Genomic DNA, 16,057 nt, shown 5'->3' on the forward strand with positions numbered 1-16,057 from the left:
GGGCAGGGGCATCATCAGGGGATGGTGTGGGACGGGCAGGGGCATCATCATCAGGGGATGGTGTGGGACGGGCAGGGGCACGAGACGGCCCAGCTACATCCTGGACATCTGTGGATGACACAAAACAATCACATGTTGGTGGACCCACACACTTGTCACATATTCCCTTCCCCCCTCACATGCTACACACCAGATAGTAGAAAAAAACACTTACCTGTCCTCAAGGGCGGGTGAACTGAATTATAGCCCGGCATTCCCTCCACTTGCACCCTGGTAATGCACCGGGCAACAACCTCCTCATCAGGTGTCAGACGGACCCTGGAGACAGGTCCCCACCAGTGCCCCTGGCATGCCTCGCCATGAGAGCCATCTTGTCCTTGACCTTCCGGCGAAGATCATTGATCTTTTTGGCTATATGATGGGGCCTCCTTGCCTCATTGCCCACAGCATTCACCTCATCTGTGATCCTCTGAAGGATCTCGTCCCTTTTCCCCTTGCTTGTATTTTTGCTGCGGGACCCATGGAGTCGATCAAAGTGCCTCTCCATGCCAGCAAGAATGATGGCCCACTCATCAGCTGAGAATTTTTTTTGGGCTCCGAGAACGCTCAGCAGACATGTCTCAAAGCTCTGCAAAAGTAAGATCACCAAACCAAAACAAACAGGTGTACTTTTGCACTCGACGGGCGCATGTTTGGGCGTATTTATGCACTGGGCGTAAGCAATGGGTCGGCGCAACTCACCAATCACGTTGTGCGCATGCGCATAGGGGCGGGGGACACACGATCACGTGATGGCGCATGCGCCGTCCGTTCGGACCTTCATTTGCATGAGGTCACGGTTCATTTAAATGGATCACGCCCACTCCCTTCCTACTTTGACTTACGCCGACGAATTTACGCTGCGCCGGCGCAAAAATTAATGCTTCTGATTTGAGAATACAGAGCTTGCCTCTCTAAGTTAAGACGGATTTAAAGTGGTTGTAAAGTAGGGTGACCAGACATCCCAGTTTCCGGGGACAGTCCTCGGATTTAGAACACTGTCCCAGACCAAGTCTGTCCCTGGTTTTGTCCCTGGATTGGATTTGAACAGGGGCTGGGGCAATTTCAAAGACAGTCAGTGCGGAATTATATCTGAATTACACTGCCTCCCCCCGCTCCGCCGCTCTTACTAGCATAGGGGGGTGTATTTTTTCCATTATCATTATTTGTGCCCCTTTCTGATGATCATGTGCTGGCTGGAGCGGAGGGAATATTTCTTCAGTTTTGGGTGCATGCCCATTCAGCTCCGCTCGCATGTTCTTCTGCCTTGGCTCAAGTCCCAGCCAGCCGCCTCCCTGCTTATCTCCTTGCCTTCCCTGGCCGAGTGATCTTCCTCCACCCCCCATCCAGTAGTAGCCAGGGCCTAGAGAATAAGACTTGATAGGCTGTGAGGCAGGTTGCGGCGGCGATGGGCAGAGAGTCACTGATTGCCGCCATTACTAGTAAAAAAAAATGTCCCCAGATTTCATTTAAAAAATCTGGTCACCTTATTGTAAAGGCAGAAGTTATTTTATCCTAATGCATTCTATGCATTAAGATAAAACGTTTTCTGTGTGCAGAAGCCCACCTTACCCCATCTAATACTTACCTGAGGTCCATCTAGATCCAGTGATAATGCAGGAATGTCTCAGCTGCCCGGGACTTCCCTTTTCATTGGCTGAGGCAGCAGCGTGGCACAATTGCCATCTGCTGCTGTCAGGTACATGTGTCTGGACACAGGGGAAGCTGTGGCTCAGCTCTTGTGCCCCCTCAGCAGGAGGGAGGGGCCAGGAGCACTGAAGAGGGACCCGAGAAGAGGAGAATCTGGACTGGTCTGTGCAAAACTACTGCACAGATCAGGTATGTATAACATCTTTGGCAATTTTAACTAAAAAACAAACAAATCTTTTGCATCACTTTAAAGGAGAGCACTCCCTTTTTTGCACACTTTTTTTGAACAAATCCAAAGCACTTTTTGAGAGCCATACACTTTCAGCTGCAAACCTCCAGCTCCTTCTTGGATACTGTTAACACTGCGGTAAGGATATGGAAGGCCCTATCTTGAAAAACAAAAGCAATTCCACTAATGCTGCTACCAGTTTTGCCTCTATAATCCATAGGGTTCTTAATTTACTCCTTTATTCCTTAGATCTCAGCAGATTTCAAATTAGTTGTGACCTATCTACTGCTACCCACATAAGTTCCTTTCTTTTTTTTTTTTTTTCTAAAGTGTATTTTTGTGCGTGTACTCGAGAGAGGAGCCGGACTGCAGGAGTTGGGAGTAGGCAGGCCTCCCCCAGAGGCAATCTGCCACCTTTCTCCATGCCCCGGGTGGCAATGGCGGGTGTGTGAGGGGGTCCTCCCACACAGCCCGCCCTACCTGCTCCGCTTTGAAGCCCAACGGGGCAGAGGGACTCCCTATAAGGGAGTGAGAGGATTAGCCCGCTCAACCAGCCCCATTAGTCCTTCGCCTCTCTTTTAGAGACCGCGTGGTCAATGTGAGTGTGTTAACCCAATTTAGAGTGCGTGTGTAGGTGTGGTGGTTTTTGTGGGAGGGGGATGGGCGTACTAAGCGCAGGCTTACCTCGCATAGCACACCCACCGGGAGCCGGGCTGAGACCACCAAACTCAATTCACATGAAGCCGAGACCGGGATCCGAACCTCTAGCTGCAGAGGTGAATGGCTTGTCAGCGCAGTGCCAATCGCGTTGAGCCACCACAGCTCCCACACATAAGTTCCTTTCAACATCTATGTACACAGCATAGCCTGTATCCTGAAAATGTCTATACGTACAGTGCATGCAATTGCTCTCGGTGCTTGTATCCATTGGTCCAATCATCCTCTACTCAGGGACTTTTTATGACCATTCTAACTCTCACTGTAAAGGAAATTGCATTTATAACTAACTGAACCTCCTCCTCACTTCAAAACACCATCCATGATCTACTGGGAACGAGCGACTCAGCTCTCTTTTACTTCCTCACAGTGGCAACAAGCTCTAACCAACACTTTAAAAGCATCCCATTGTACGACACACTGGAAATCTGTCCAAATGATTTTCCATAATTGGTACTTCACCCCAGTTTATACCCAGCCTACTGAAAGAACTGTGGCCGCACTCAATCATGATTTAATATTGGGTGGGAATGTTCCAGTATTACCGAATTCTGGTCAGGTATTGCTCTTTTTGTTACTTCCATAATCCATTCACTCCTATGCCTCAGACATACACACTGACACGGCCTGCTCAATCTCCTATTGGCCGGGGGCCCCATAATCTCCTATTGGCCGGGGGCCACATAATCACATAATCTCCTATTGCCGGGGGCCCCATAATCTCTTATTGCCCGGGGGCCCCATGAGTTGTCAGTCCGCCCCTGGCAGAGACTGCACTTTAACTGCTTGCCGACCTGCCGCCATCATTCTACAGCGGCAGGTTGGCTCTCCTGCACGAGAGCCTGTAGCTCTACCCCCGACCCCTGTGCGCGTGCCCAACAGGCGTGATCGCCGCCGGGCACACGCGATCGTTTGTTACAGAGCGGGGACCGGGAGCTGTGTGTGTAAACACACAGCTCCCGGTCCTGTCAGGGGGGGAAATGCTGATCCTCTGTTCATATAACGTATGAACAGAAGATCAGTGTTTCCCCTAGTGAGGCCACCCTCCCCACAGTAAGAACACACCCAGGGACATACTTAACCCCTTCCCCGCCTCCGAAAAAAATCGCTGATCGCCGCCATTACTAGTAAAAAAGAAAGATTAATAAAAATGCCATAAAATACCCCCTATTTTGTAAACGCTATAACTTTTGCGCAAACCAATAAATAAACGCTTATTGCGATTTTTTTTACGAAAAATATGTAGAAGAATACATATCGGCCTAAACTGAGGAAAAAAAACTGTTTTTTTATATATTTTTGGGGGATATTTATTACAGCAAAAAGTAAAAAATATTATTTTTTTTTTCAAAATTGTCGCTCTATTTTTGTTTATAGTGCAAAAACTAAAAACCGCAGAGGTGATCAAATACCACCAAAAGAAAGCTCTATTTGTGGGAAAAAAAAGGATGCCAATTTTGTTTGGGAGCCACGTCGCACGACCACGCAATTGTCAGTTAAAGCGACGCAGTGCCGAATCGCAAAAAGTACTCTGGTCTTTGACCAGCAATATGGTCCGGGGGTTAAGTGGTTAAAGTAAAGTGCACTTCCAAGTTACAGGGGATTTGCCTTTAGTAAATAAACCCCTTTGTCTATCCTACAGCATTGGGCAGAAATAGTAGATGAAAACTCTTGTTTCGTACCTTACACAGTGTTCATACAATTAATGCATCATTTTCACAGATGATGGTTTTATGATGGATAAATTCCAATATTTGCTTGTGAATATATTTAGTTTAATTTTCATTGAGCAGTCCAATGTCAATTATCTTTATGCATGATATCACAAGAAATGGTCTGTAACATATCTTGTACACTAAAGGGTATGTTTTTGCAAGTAATTACTTATTAAATATGACTGTTTAAACTTTATTTTTTTTCCCAATAGGTCATTAATAAAGTGTTCCAGACAATGATCTGATATGTCTTTTAAAAAATGAGCCTTTATTATGAAGTTGTCTTAACTGACTTTAGTCACCCAATTACACAAAATATAAAGTGCTTTGTATACATGATCTCAAAATCAAACAAGAATAACGTTCCACCCATTTGATGATCATATGTAAATATACTACTCTCTAGAAATATTATCTCACTCATATGTGAACTCGCAGTGCAATCCCCAAGCTGACGATACTTTATTAGTCAAACATTCCAAGCTACGCTTTACAAGAGAGCCCTAACTGGTTGCACATGGTATTTCAGAAATCACTGCATTGACGTGCATCCAAATAGTTGTCTTCATATTTAAAATTTCACCTCATTTATCGGGTTGGGCTTAACCCTGCTCAAATCAGTTCTCCACCCTGCAGACCGTAATGTCCATCTGGGAGGAAAAGTCCCCCATAAATCAAACGGCTTTTTTCCTTAATTTTGACTTAAACCGTTTGCCAAAAATAGTGTGAGAAAAAACTGCATCTCAAGTGAAGCTGTTTATGAGTCTTGTTTGGTTAATTTTGATATATGTTCCATGGATGATTCACAAAGAAGGAAGTTTCACAAAGAAGGAACCATCACAAGAATAACAATTACATAAAATAAGATTGTATTCTCTGAGCACATGCAGATGATTATTATGAAATGACTAAGGCCCCGTACACACGATAGAATCCATCCGCAGATAAATCCCAGCAAATGGGTTTCTGCGGATAGATCCTATGGTGTGTACACGCCAGCGGATCTGTTTCCGCGGAGAAATCTCCTCTGGGATGGATTTCAGCAGATCGGATATTTGCTGTGCTGCACAACAAATCCATCTGCTGAAATCCATTCCAACGGATGGATCCGCTCGTCTGTACAGACTTACCGGATCCATCCGTCCAAAGGGATTCCCCGCACGCGTCGTAATGATTTGACGCATGCGTGGAATTCCTTATATGACAGCGTCGCGCCCGTCGCCGCGTCATAATAGCGGCGACGGCGCGACACGTCATCGGCAGAGGATTTCAGCGCGGATTTCAATGCGATGGTGTGTACACGCCATCGCATAGAAATCCTCTGAAATCCTCGAGAGGATTTATCCGCGGATACGGTCCGCTGGACCGTATCTGCGGATAAATCCTCTCGTGTGTATGGGGCCTAAGTGAGCTGTAGGATAATAAAGGCAAGCATTTTCATAAGCAGTGAGTATATATACATATATCTGAGAAGTCACCAGGTAACTATCCATGTTTCTCTTCCCCCTTTGGATTATTGCATAATTTTCATGCGATTTTTTACTTTTTACTTTATTTTCTCTTCATGTGATATATTATTCCCTTCACTTGGTATCTACTACGCTTTTCACTCTTTTAGGCAATAATGGGTTTTGGTCTTTAGTTCATTTATACTGTATATATATATATATATATATATATATATATATATATATATATATATATATATATATATATATATATATATATATATATATACTGGTACCATTCCCTCATTGGTCCAATGTCATTTACTCTACAGACATATCTAGAATTTTGTCACCCTTGCCTATTGCGTTTGGAAGGTGCTCAGACCTTTTTTTTCACTATACAGGCAAAATATTAGATCATATTTGGTACCTTTTTTCATTTTTTTCAATAATGCTATGTGTTTGCTCCTGATGAGTGGCACCTGGCCACAAAATGCGTTGAGCCTATTAATGTCATCATGTTCCCAACACATAGCTTGAACTCAACTGTGATTAATTTGTATCTTAAAACCCATTTGTATCCATTACTCAAAAAGCATTTGGCTTTTTACATTACCGTATATACTCGAGTATAAGCCGACCCGAATATAAGCCGAGGCACCTAATTTTACCACAAAAATGGGAAAACTTATTGACTTGAGTATAAGCCTAGGGTGTCCATCTGCATGCCTCACTGTGCCTCACTTTGCCTCACTGTGTCCATGCCCATGCCTCGCTGTGCCCATGCCTCACTGTGCCCATGCCTCACTGTGTTCATGACTAGACTGACGTTTAACATGGGATTTCAGATGCGTGCATGTGTATATACATGTATATGAATCCTTCTTTTCAGTATGCCATTGCTGTGTATATAGATAAAAATACTCATGTTCAACCATGTATTATATGTTTATGTGTCAATTAAACAAAGTCCCAAAAACCCCTTTCTTAGTACAAAGTATGAATTACAGGAAGCTCGACATGTTTCGCGGGGAACCACTTCTTTGGGAGCTTATATACAATTTCTCTGACACTGTTACATAGGATCAAATCAAGTCAGCTCAGCTCTACCACAGTATTCAAAATATTCTTAAATGAATAGTTAGTAAAGGCGTAAATGGAACCTCTAGGTAGTATCTGAGAAGGCAAAGCACATCAGTGCCGCAAAGATAACATCACAGATAAGTCGACCATATATAATGGATCACTCCTCAGTGCTATATAGGAGTGTCCATAGACTAAATGTTCATTAACAGCACACACTTCAGTGGTTGTGTATAAACACTCTAAGATGTGTGTAACACACAAAAAGCCAGACTGCAGGAGCACACATAGGGAGAGAGGTGCTGCTTTGGCATGGTCACTTGCAGTATCTGCCATTGGAAAATTTGAACGAGCAACAAAGCAGGAATAGGTTTGAAAGATAGGCCCAGTTGCCACCCTATAGCAGGAATGCAAGATGAAGGGCTTGCAAGGTAAGATTACCACTTATTTTTTATACAAATTATTTTAACGAAAGCTACAGATTAAAAGCCAGAGTTGGGAAAGAGGGGGTAGCCTCTCCAGGCAGGAACTGTCTTGATAATGATCCACTTCACAGAAACCCCAGGTGCAGGGCCGTTTGAAGAAATTTGGGGGCCCCAAGCAAAATGGACATGGAGGCCCCCCAACTATCCCCCCATGCACGCACAGGGAGGGAGAGAGGGGGCTAGTAAAAATAACATGGGGGGAGTTACAAAAATCATAGGGGGGTAAAAAAAACATGGGCCGTGTCTTTATTACTTCCCCCTTCCCCCTCCCTGTGTCCTTCTTACTCCCCCCTTCCTATGTTATTTTTACTCCCCCCTCCCCATATTTTTTTACTCCCCCCTCTCCCTCCCTATGTTTTTTTTTACTCCCCCCGTTTTTTTTTACTCCCCCCCCGGGCCCTCCTTCCCTATGTTCTTTTTACCCCCCCAAGCCCCCCTTCCTATGTTCTTTTTACTCCCCCCGGCCCCCCCTCCCTACCGTGTCCGTACCTCACGGCAGGAAATTCAGTTTCCTGTTCCCGGCCGGACTGACAGGAAGTGAGCACTTAGTACGCAGTACCCGGCCGGAGTCCGGACTGACAGGAGGAAGGAAGAGGAGCTGCTCAGCCACGCTACACAGAGAAGGGGAAGTGACGATTTGAGGCAGGCTGGCAGCAGTGCTACAGGCTCTCTATAGAGCTCTCAGGCGGCTGTAGGAAGCACGGCAAGGCCGGTAAGCAAGGGCCCTGCTTGGGGCCCCCAGGCCAGTTCGGGGCCCCAAGCAATTGCTTGGTTTGCCTGCCTTATAGCGACAGGCCGGTGCAGGCAATGCATGTAGCAAGGCAGAAAAATAAATATCTTTCTGGATGGCCGCACTCCAAACAAACGTTGCCTTTATTCGTAAAATAAAATAAAACCGCACAGCAAACTGGACAGCTGACGCATTTGACACTATTCCTAGTGCTTAATCATAGCTCATGTGTCTGATAAAAATGAGACACACATGAACGTTTCATATCGCTACAGTCACTTGTGTTTTGGTATGTTTTGACTATTTTGCTTTTTTATTCATTCATTAATTCATTCAATATGTTTGGGCTTCTAACATCGGAGAACAAGATCCTTTGACCGGTGCCTTATCGACCGATCATCAACGATCGTCATTATCGATAATGAACCCAGCTTTTGAAGAATGTGTGACAGGGTTCATATACCTGTTATCTATCCTCATTTACTGTTCCCTATTTGAGACATGTGAATATGTTTTGAATACATATGAAAAGGGCATAGAAAATAAATAACAATAAAAAAATAATAAAACACATTATGGGGTTTATTTCATTCTAGTCTATTTCATATAGGATCCATAATATATGCACATAATACACAGTTTCTATGAACATTGCTACTTGATTTTTGATGTTTTTTTCATTTTTTTCTCTTCTCCTTTTCGTCAATTGTTAGCTGGTCCCCTTATCCATACATGGGCCGATTAAAAGTTGTCTTTCAATTGAATTGTTATGTCTTCTGGTGCCCTTTACATAGCATAGGGCAGTGACGGTGAACCTTGGCACCCCAGATGTTTTGGAACTACATTTCCCATGATGCTCATGCACTCTGCAGTGTAGTTAAACATCATGGGAAATATAGTTACAAAACATCTCGGGTGCCAAGGTTCGCGATCACTGGTATAGGGGTTCCTACATTGACATTTATTCATATATATATATATATATATATATATATATATATATATATATATATATATATGTGTGTGTTGTAAGATTGGGGTGATCAGACTCCAGCGGTAGGTGCGTTTTTAGTGAGTACGCCAGTCAAGAACTGAATTTTTTAAGGGCCTAGTAGCCCACTTTTATTTAAAAGCACAAAAAGTTCACAAATACATCAGCAGCCTTCGCAGGGGGATTCCACCATTAATGTATCTTGAATACTCAACACTTTAGCCTCCTGGCTTTCATTCTTGCCATCCGGCTGCTTCAGGCCTTTAACCTAGGCCTAAGTTCTGTTCCTCAGAACAAACAGAGTTTATTAGAGATAAGCTCATTCCTCGCTTACTCCTGGTCAGTGCCTTGCTGCTCAATCACCAATGACATCTGCCTCCTGCAGACATGCATACTCTAGCTGCACCCATGCAGCGTCTCTGACTCCTCTCAGAGTGATGGGAGTCCACCTGACTCCCAACACAGACTTCCTGTCTGTGGGGTGGAGCTCTGAGCCATAGTCACGTCAGAATTAAATGGCTGAACACACAGCTGTGCAATTAGTTCGTCTTTCTCTCCAAAATATGGCGTAAACCAGCCATCTTTCAGGTAGGACAGAGTCCCACCACCACAGTGTGTATGTTCACTGATCTCCCCGACCATCTTTTCGAGCCTCGGTTCCCCGAGCAACAGGGCTTTGGGGGATTTCGGGCCCCCCGCACCAGGAAGAAGAAGAAGCGCCCCGCCCGGAGTGCACCTCGAGAGCCCGGCGCTGCATACCCGAGCATCACTTGCCCAACTTCAGGAGTCGGTGAGTCCGTTGCTGTGTTTTTTTCTATTAGACTCACCGCTCCTCCAACCCGTGTTATTCCCGTCCTGTCCGGGCACCTGATGCTTGTGTTGCCGGGCCCTTTTTGTGTGACTGAGTAGGTCAGATGGTGTGTTGCCTGACCTACTCACTTTAAAGAAGTTCTGGACAAGGATTCTTGCCCCCATTCAGTTTTGTTTTTCTCCAAGTTTTCCCTTTTCCCCCCTTACCCCTCCGGTTCCATATTGTATTTTATATGAAGATCTTCAGAGGGGTTGGGTTCAGTCAGTTAAAGTGGGACCTTGACAACTTCTCTGCAGCAGTACAGGAAGATTCAGCAAGAAAATACTTATTTTACCTTTTCACTTCCCTTTTGCTGCTATTTCTGTGCACTTGAACTCAACTGCCGCAGTATCAGCGCACTGACCGCTAGGGGCAGTGTTCTGCAACGTTTACATTGCAGGATAGAAATGTACATACAGTTCTCTTATATTTTTATACTATTGCAAACAGAGATTCTTTGCTCAGCACTTATATTTAGGACTCCTTGGGAGGAAGGGAAATTTTGTGCTCGGGCCCGAGTGTAGAGTATCAATTCTGACCTTGGTGGTTGTATATAAATAGAAAATTATATTAATATGTCAGGATGTATATTGTGTATGTTTTCTTTTCTGCAGGTTCTGGACCCACCTACTATCAACACTACGGAGAATGGGCAGCTAGATAGGGCTGTGTATGTGTGTATTGTCATGTGTTATTTAAATTGCTATTACTGTAATTTAATGTTTTAAATTATGCTCTCTCTTTTTCAAACTTTTCTATACTGTTTATCAGGTATCAGGCTGGCATTTAGGCTTGAATGCTTTAGGACACTGGGGACAGTGTCATTTCAAGTGGGGGGAGTATGTAGCGCCCCCTTACTTTCAGTATGGGCACTATGCTAAAGTTAGTGGGGAATGGGAGAGTTATTTTGCTCCCATTCACAATTTGCTAAATTTGGGCTGCTGTCATTCCCGAACTGTCCTGTAGGTCAGTCTGCTCTCCAGGGGTGCTGTTCCCACCCCTGGGTGACAGGTGGCGCTAGAGGGGTTCTGGCAGAGTCACTTTTCCCCAGCAGCCAATTAGAGGAGTTTTCCCTCACGGGGCATGCTGGGGGAGGGTATATCTGTGGCGGATGCCATTTTGTGTGGTTCTTTGCGGGTTCCAGGTTCCAGGTGCGGCACCCATCTTTAGGGTGTGCGCATCCAACGGACCCCGGCGATGGCCTTCCAGGCCGGGGTTTACATTCTATGCGGAGCTCCATGTTGCTGAGAGGGGCCCCAGTGACTTATTGGGTCCCCCGCTTTACTAAGAAGATCCCAGGCTGGGTGCCATTCAATGGGGGGTCGGCTTGAGGAGAACCCGGAGGCAGGTTATCCAACAGGGCTTGAACGAACCATCGGGGATCTGGTGACAGGAATGCTGACAGGTACACTTTGCTGTCATCCGGTGACCTATGCTTAATCTACTAGGAGGATTCGCTCAATCCGTCCGTTTAGCTCATTCAAGTAATAGGCCTGTGGAAGAGGCCCTAGAGCCAGGCCTGTGGCAGAGGCCTGTTCCTCCCAGCAACACTAAGTGACACTTCGGCTGCCAGGCTTGTGGCAGAAGTCTGTCCGGGGGCACTTCACCCACTCTGGCTAGAGTGGCGACTAACTGTGACTATTACTATTGTGCTACTAAGAGCAGGATTGCTCTTGTTCATGTCCAGGCCCGGAGTGCACCTCGTGAGCCCGGCGCTGCATACCCGAGCATCACTTGCCCAACTTCAGGAGTCGGTGAGTCCGTTGCTGTGTTTTTTTTTTATTAGACTCACCGCTCCTCCAACCCGTGTTATTCCCGTCCTGTCCGGGCACCTGATGCTTGTGTTGCCGGGCCCTTTTTGTGTGACTGAGTAGGTCAGATGGTGTGTTGCCTGACCTACTCACTTTAAAGAAGTTCTGGACAAGGATTCTTGCCCCCATTCAGTTTTGTTTTTCTCCAAGTTTTCCCTTTTCCCCCCTGGCCCCTATGGCTCCATATTGTATTTTATATGAAGATCTTCAGAGGGGTTGGGTTCAGTCAGTTAAAGTGGGACCTTGACAACTTCTCCGCAGCAGTACAGGAAGATTCAGCAAGAAAATACTTATTTTACCTTTTCACTTCCCTTTTGCTGCTATTTCTGTGCACTTGAACTGAACTGCTGCAGTATCAGCGCACTCACCGCTAGGGGCAGTGTTCTGCAACGTTTACATTGCAGGATAGAAATGTACATACAGTTCTCTTATATTTTTATACTATTGCAAACAGAGATTCTTTGCTCAGCACTTATATTTAGGACTCCTTGGGAGGAAGGGAAATTTTGTGCTCGGGCCCGAGTGTAGAGTATCAATTCTGACCTTGGAGGTTGTATATAAATAGAAAATGATATTAATATGTCAGGATGTATATTGTGTATGTTTTCTTTTCTGCAGGTTCTGGACCCACCTACTATCAACACTGCGGAGAATGGGCAGCTAGATAGATAGGGCTGTGTATGTGTGTATTGTCATGTGTTATTTAAATTGCTATTACTGTAATTTAATGTTTTAAATTATGCTCTCTCTTTTTCAAACTTTTCTATACTGTTTATCAGGTATCAGGCTGGCATTTAGGCATGAATGCTTTAGGACACTGGGGACAGTGTCATTTCAAGTGGGGGGAGTATGTAGCGCCCCCTTACTTTCAGTATGGGCACTACGCTAAAGTTAGTGGGGAATGGGAGAGTTATTTTGCTCCCATTCACAATTTGCTAAATTTGGGCTGCTGTCATTCCCGAACTGTCCTGTAGGTCAGTCTGCGCTCCAGGGGTGCTGTTCCCACCCCTGGGTGACAGGTGGCGCTAGAGGGGTTCTGGCAGAGTCACTTTTTCCCAGTAGCCATTTAGAGGAGTTTTCCCTCACGGGGCATGCTGGGGGAGGGTATATCTGTGGCGGATGCCATTTTGTGTGGTTCTTCGCGGGTTCCAGGTTCCAGGTGCAGACCCCATCTTTAGGGTGTGCACATCTAACGGACCCCGGCGATGGCCTTCCAGGCCGGGGTTTACATTCTATGCGGAGCTCCATGTTGCTAAGAGGGGCCCCAGTGACTTACTGGGTCCCCCGCTTTACTAAGAAGATCCCAGGCTGGGTACCATTCAATGGGGGGTCGGCTTGAGGAGAACCCGGAGACAGGTTATCCAACAGGGCTTGAACGAACCATCGGGGATCTGGTGACCGGAATGCTGACAGGTACACTTTGCTGTCATCCGGTGACCTATGCTTAATCTACTAGGAGGATTCGCTCAATCCGTCCATTTAGCTCATTCAAGTAATAGGCCTGTGGAAGAGGCCCTAGAGCCAGGTCTGTGGCAGAGGTCTGTTCCTCCCAGCAACATTAAGGCCCCGTACACACGACCAAACATGTATGCTGAAACTGGTCCGCGGACCAGTTTCAGCATACATGTTCGGTCGTGTGTAGGCGCGAGCGGGCCGAATTCCAGCAAACATTTGCCCGCCGGGCCTTTTCCCTAGCAGACAAATATTCCTGGACGTGTTTTAAAACCGTCCGCTGGAATCTTGCCCGCTCGGACATGTACGGTCGTCAGTACAGACCTACCGTACATGTCCGAGCGCCCGCCGTCCCTCGCATGCGTCGAATGATTTCGACGCATGTGTGGAAGCCTTTAAATGGCAGGCCCGCCCACGTCGCCGCGTCATCGTCGCGGCGACGACGTGGACACGCCCCGCGTATTGTTTACGCGCGGACTTCTGTACGATGGTTAGTACAGCCATCGTACAGAAGCCCTCTGGCAGACATGTACGGTGAAAACGGTCCGACGGACCGGTTTCATCGTACATGTTTGCCCGTGTGTACCGGGCCTTAGTGACACTTTGGCTGCCAGGCTGGTGGCAGAAGTCTGTCCGGGGGCACTTCACCCACTCTGGCTAGAGTGGTGACGAACTGTGACTATTACTATTGTGCTACTGAGAGCAGGATTGCTCTTGTTCATGTCCAGGCCTGAAACCGCAAAGTTCTCTATCGCTTCATCAACCTTTCCTTCCTACTCCATGTTGATGTTGGCTATGTTGAGCCTGAAATAAAGCATTAGAAAACCTTCCTTCATTGACTTGACATTTGCTCACTACTCTACTCTTCAACTACACCACTAGACAACACTGAGGTAACTTAATACGCTGATCCCAACAACAACCAGCGGTTCCTTCGGGGGTAGTGCTACATTTTATTTATTTACTTATTACAATTTTTCTGTTTCTTTGGTTTTGGATGTTAATACTACTACTACTTCTACACAATAAAAATAAATACTATGTAATAATAAATAAATAATTAACCCCCAACCCTTAAAATTAGCAAGTTTCCATACATTTCTATGGGAATAAAAACGCACCAAATATGTCAAATTTCAGCTACAAAAAATCACCAGAACTTTTTGGAGCTTCGGACTTGAAAGACTTGAAGTTCGTAGTTCTGCTTTAAATATCACAATCATGGTACAGAATATTTGTCGGGTGGTCAGATTATCTGACAGGCATTGGGATATCTACAGTTAACCGCTTGCCGACCAGCCGCCACAGTTTTACGGCGGCAGGTCGGCTCGGCTGCGCGAGATCACGTAATATTATGTCAGCTCGCGAATCAGCCAATAGGGGCGCATGTAAACACACAGCTTCCCGTCCTGTCAGGGGGAGAAATGCCTGATCATCTGTTCATACAATGTATGAACAGCGATCAGTCATTTCCCCAAGTCAGTCCCACCCCCCTTCAGTTAGAACACACCCAGGGAACTTAATAACCCCTTCCTCGCCCCCTAGTGTTAACCCCTTCCCTGGCATTTTTACAGTAACCAATGCATTTTTATATGATAGATCATAGGGGGCGCTAGTGTATGAGGACAAAATATATAACCTATTATATAGTGTCAAAGGTGTATAAAAAGATATACATAAATATGAAAAACACTGACCGTTTCAGTGTTAAGCAATTACAAAAAACTGTGATAAACTAAAATTGCATATGCCAGTAATAAATATCCACAAAAATTGATTTGAGTGAACAATTGAGAAAAAATCTCGTGATACAAAACTCGGGTAATGAATGGTGTGCTCCCAAAACCATACATCAGAAATAAGTCCAATATTATAGTGATAATAATAATGTCCGTGTTGTTCCCACAGTGAGGGTGAACCACTATTTTGAAATAGTAACAAATCCTCTGTGTATTCCAAAAAAAGAAACATGCAATCTTCTCATAAACAAGGTGCTTCAATAATCTCTTAAGCAATGTGTCTCTTTAATTGCTTTGATTTTGGGCGTGTAACACTCTTAATTAATTTCATGATGCCATAGGCTGAAAGAAATCACATGTTTGAATTGATGTGTAGTATACATTTTATTGTATTTGAACTATATTCTAGCCATGACTAAGCACTAGTTAAGTGCGAAACGCGTCAGCTGTCCTGTTTTGTGGTTGCGGTGACTGTACATGTTCCAGTTTGACAATAAAGACAACTTTTCTTTTAAAGTTTTCCCGGAGTGCGGCTGTCCATCTTCCTCTTCTCATTGCTATTGCTACGTGCATCGCCAGCACCTTGGTAATCCGACCGTCCCTGATTGTCTACAAGGCTCACCTGGAGCGGTGAATCTCTTTCTCGTATCTCCTGATACGCCGTCGTATCTCTGAGATACGATTGTCGTATCTATGCGCCTGATTCATAGAATCAGGTTACGCATAGATATCCATAATATCCGACAGGTGTAAGTGACTTACACCGTTGGATCTTAGGGCCAGATTCACAAAGCACTTACGCCAACTTATCTCGAGATGCGCGGCGTAATTGAAAAATGCGCCACGCGTATCTTTGCACCGTATCCTCAAAACGATCCAGTTTTTTCCGTCCTACCTAAAAGAATTACACCGGCGCTTCTTCGAGCGCAAAATACGCTAGACACACCACTGTTTTGATAGTTAAAGATGCAAATGAGGGAGATAAGGCGATCCACAAAATTAAGTGTGTGCGGCGTAGATTACGCCCTGTGCGCATCTGCTAGTTTCATGGTGTAAAATTACACTTTATAAAAGGTGCCCTAACTTTGCACCAGCCGTGTAAATGTCAGCTAAAGCAA

Source organism: Rana temporaria, chromosome 3 (assembly GCF_905171775.1).
Source record: "Rana temporaria chromosome 3, aRanTem1.1, whole genome shotgun sequence".
Classification (NCBI taxonomy): domain Eukaryota; kingdom Metazoa; phylum Chordata; class Amphibia; order Anura; family Ranidae; genus Rana; species Rana temporaria.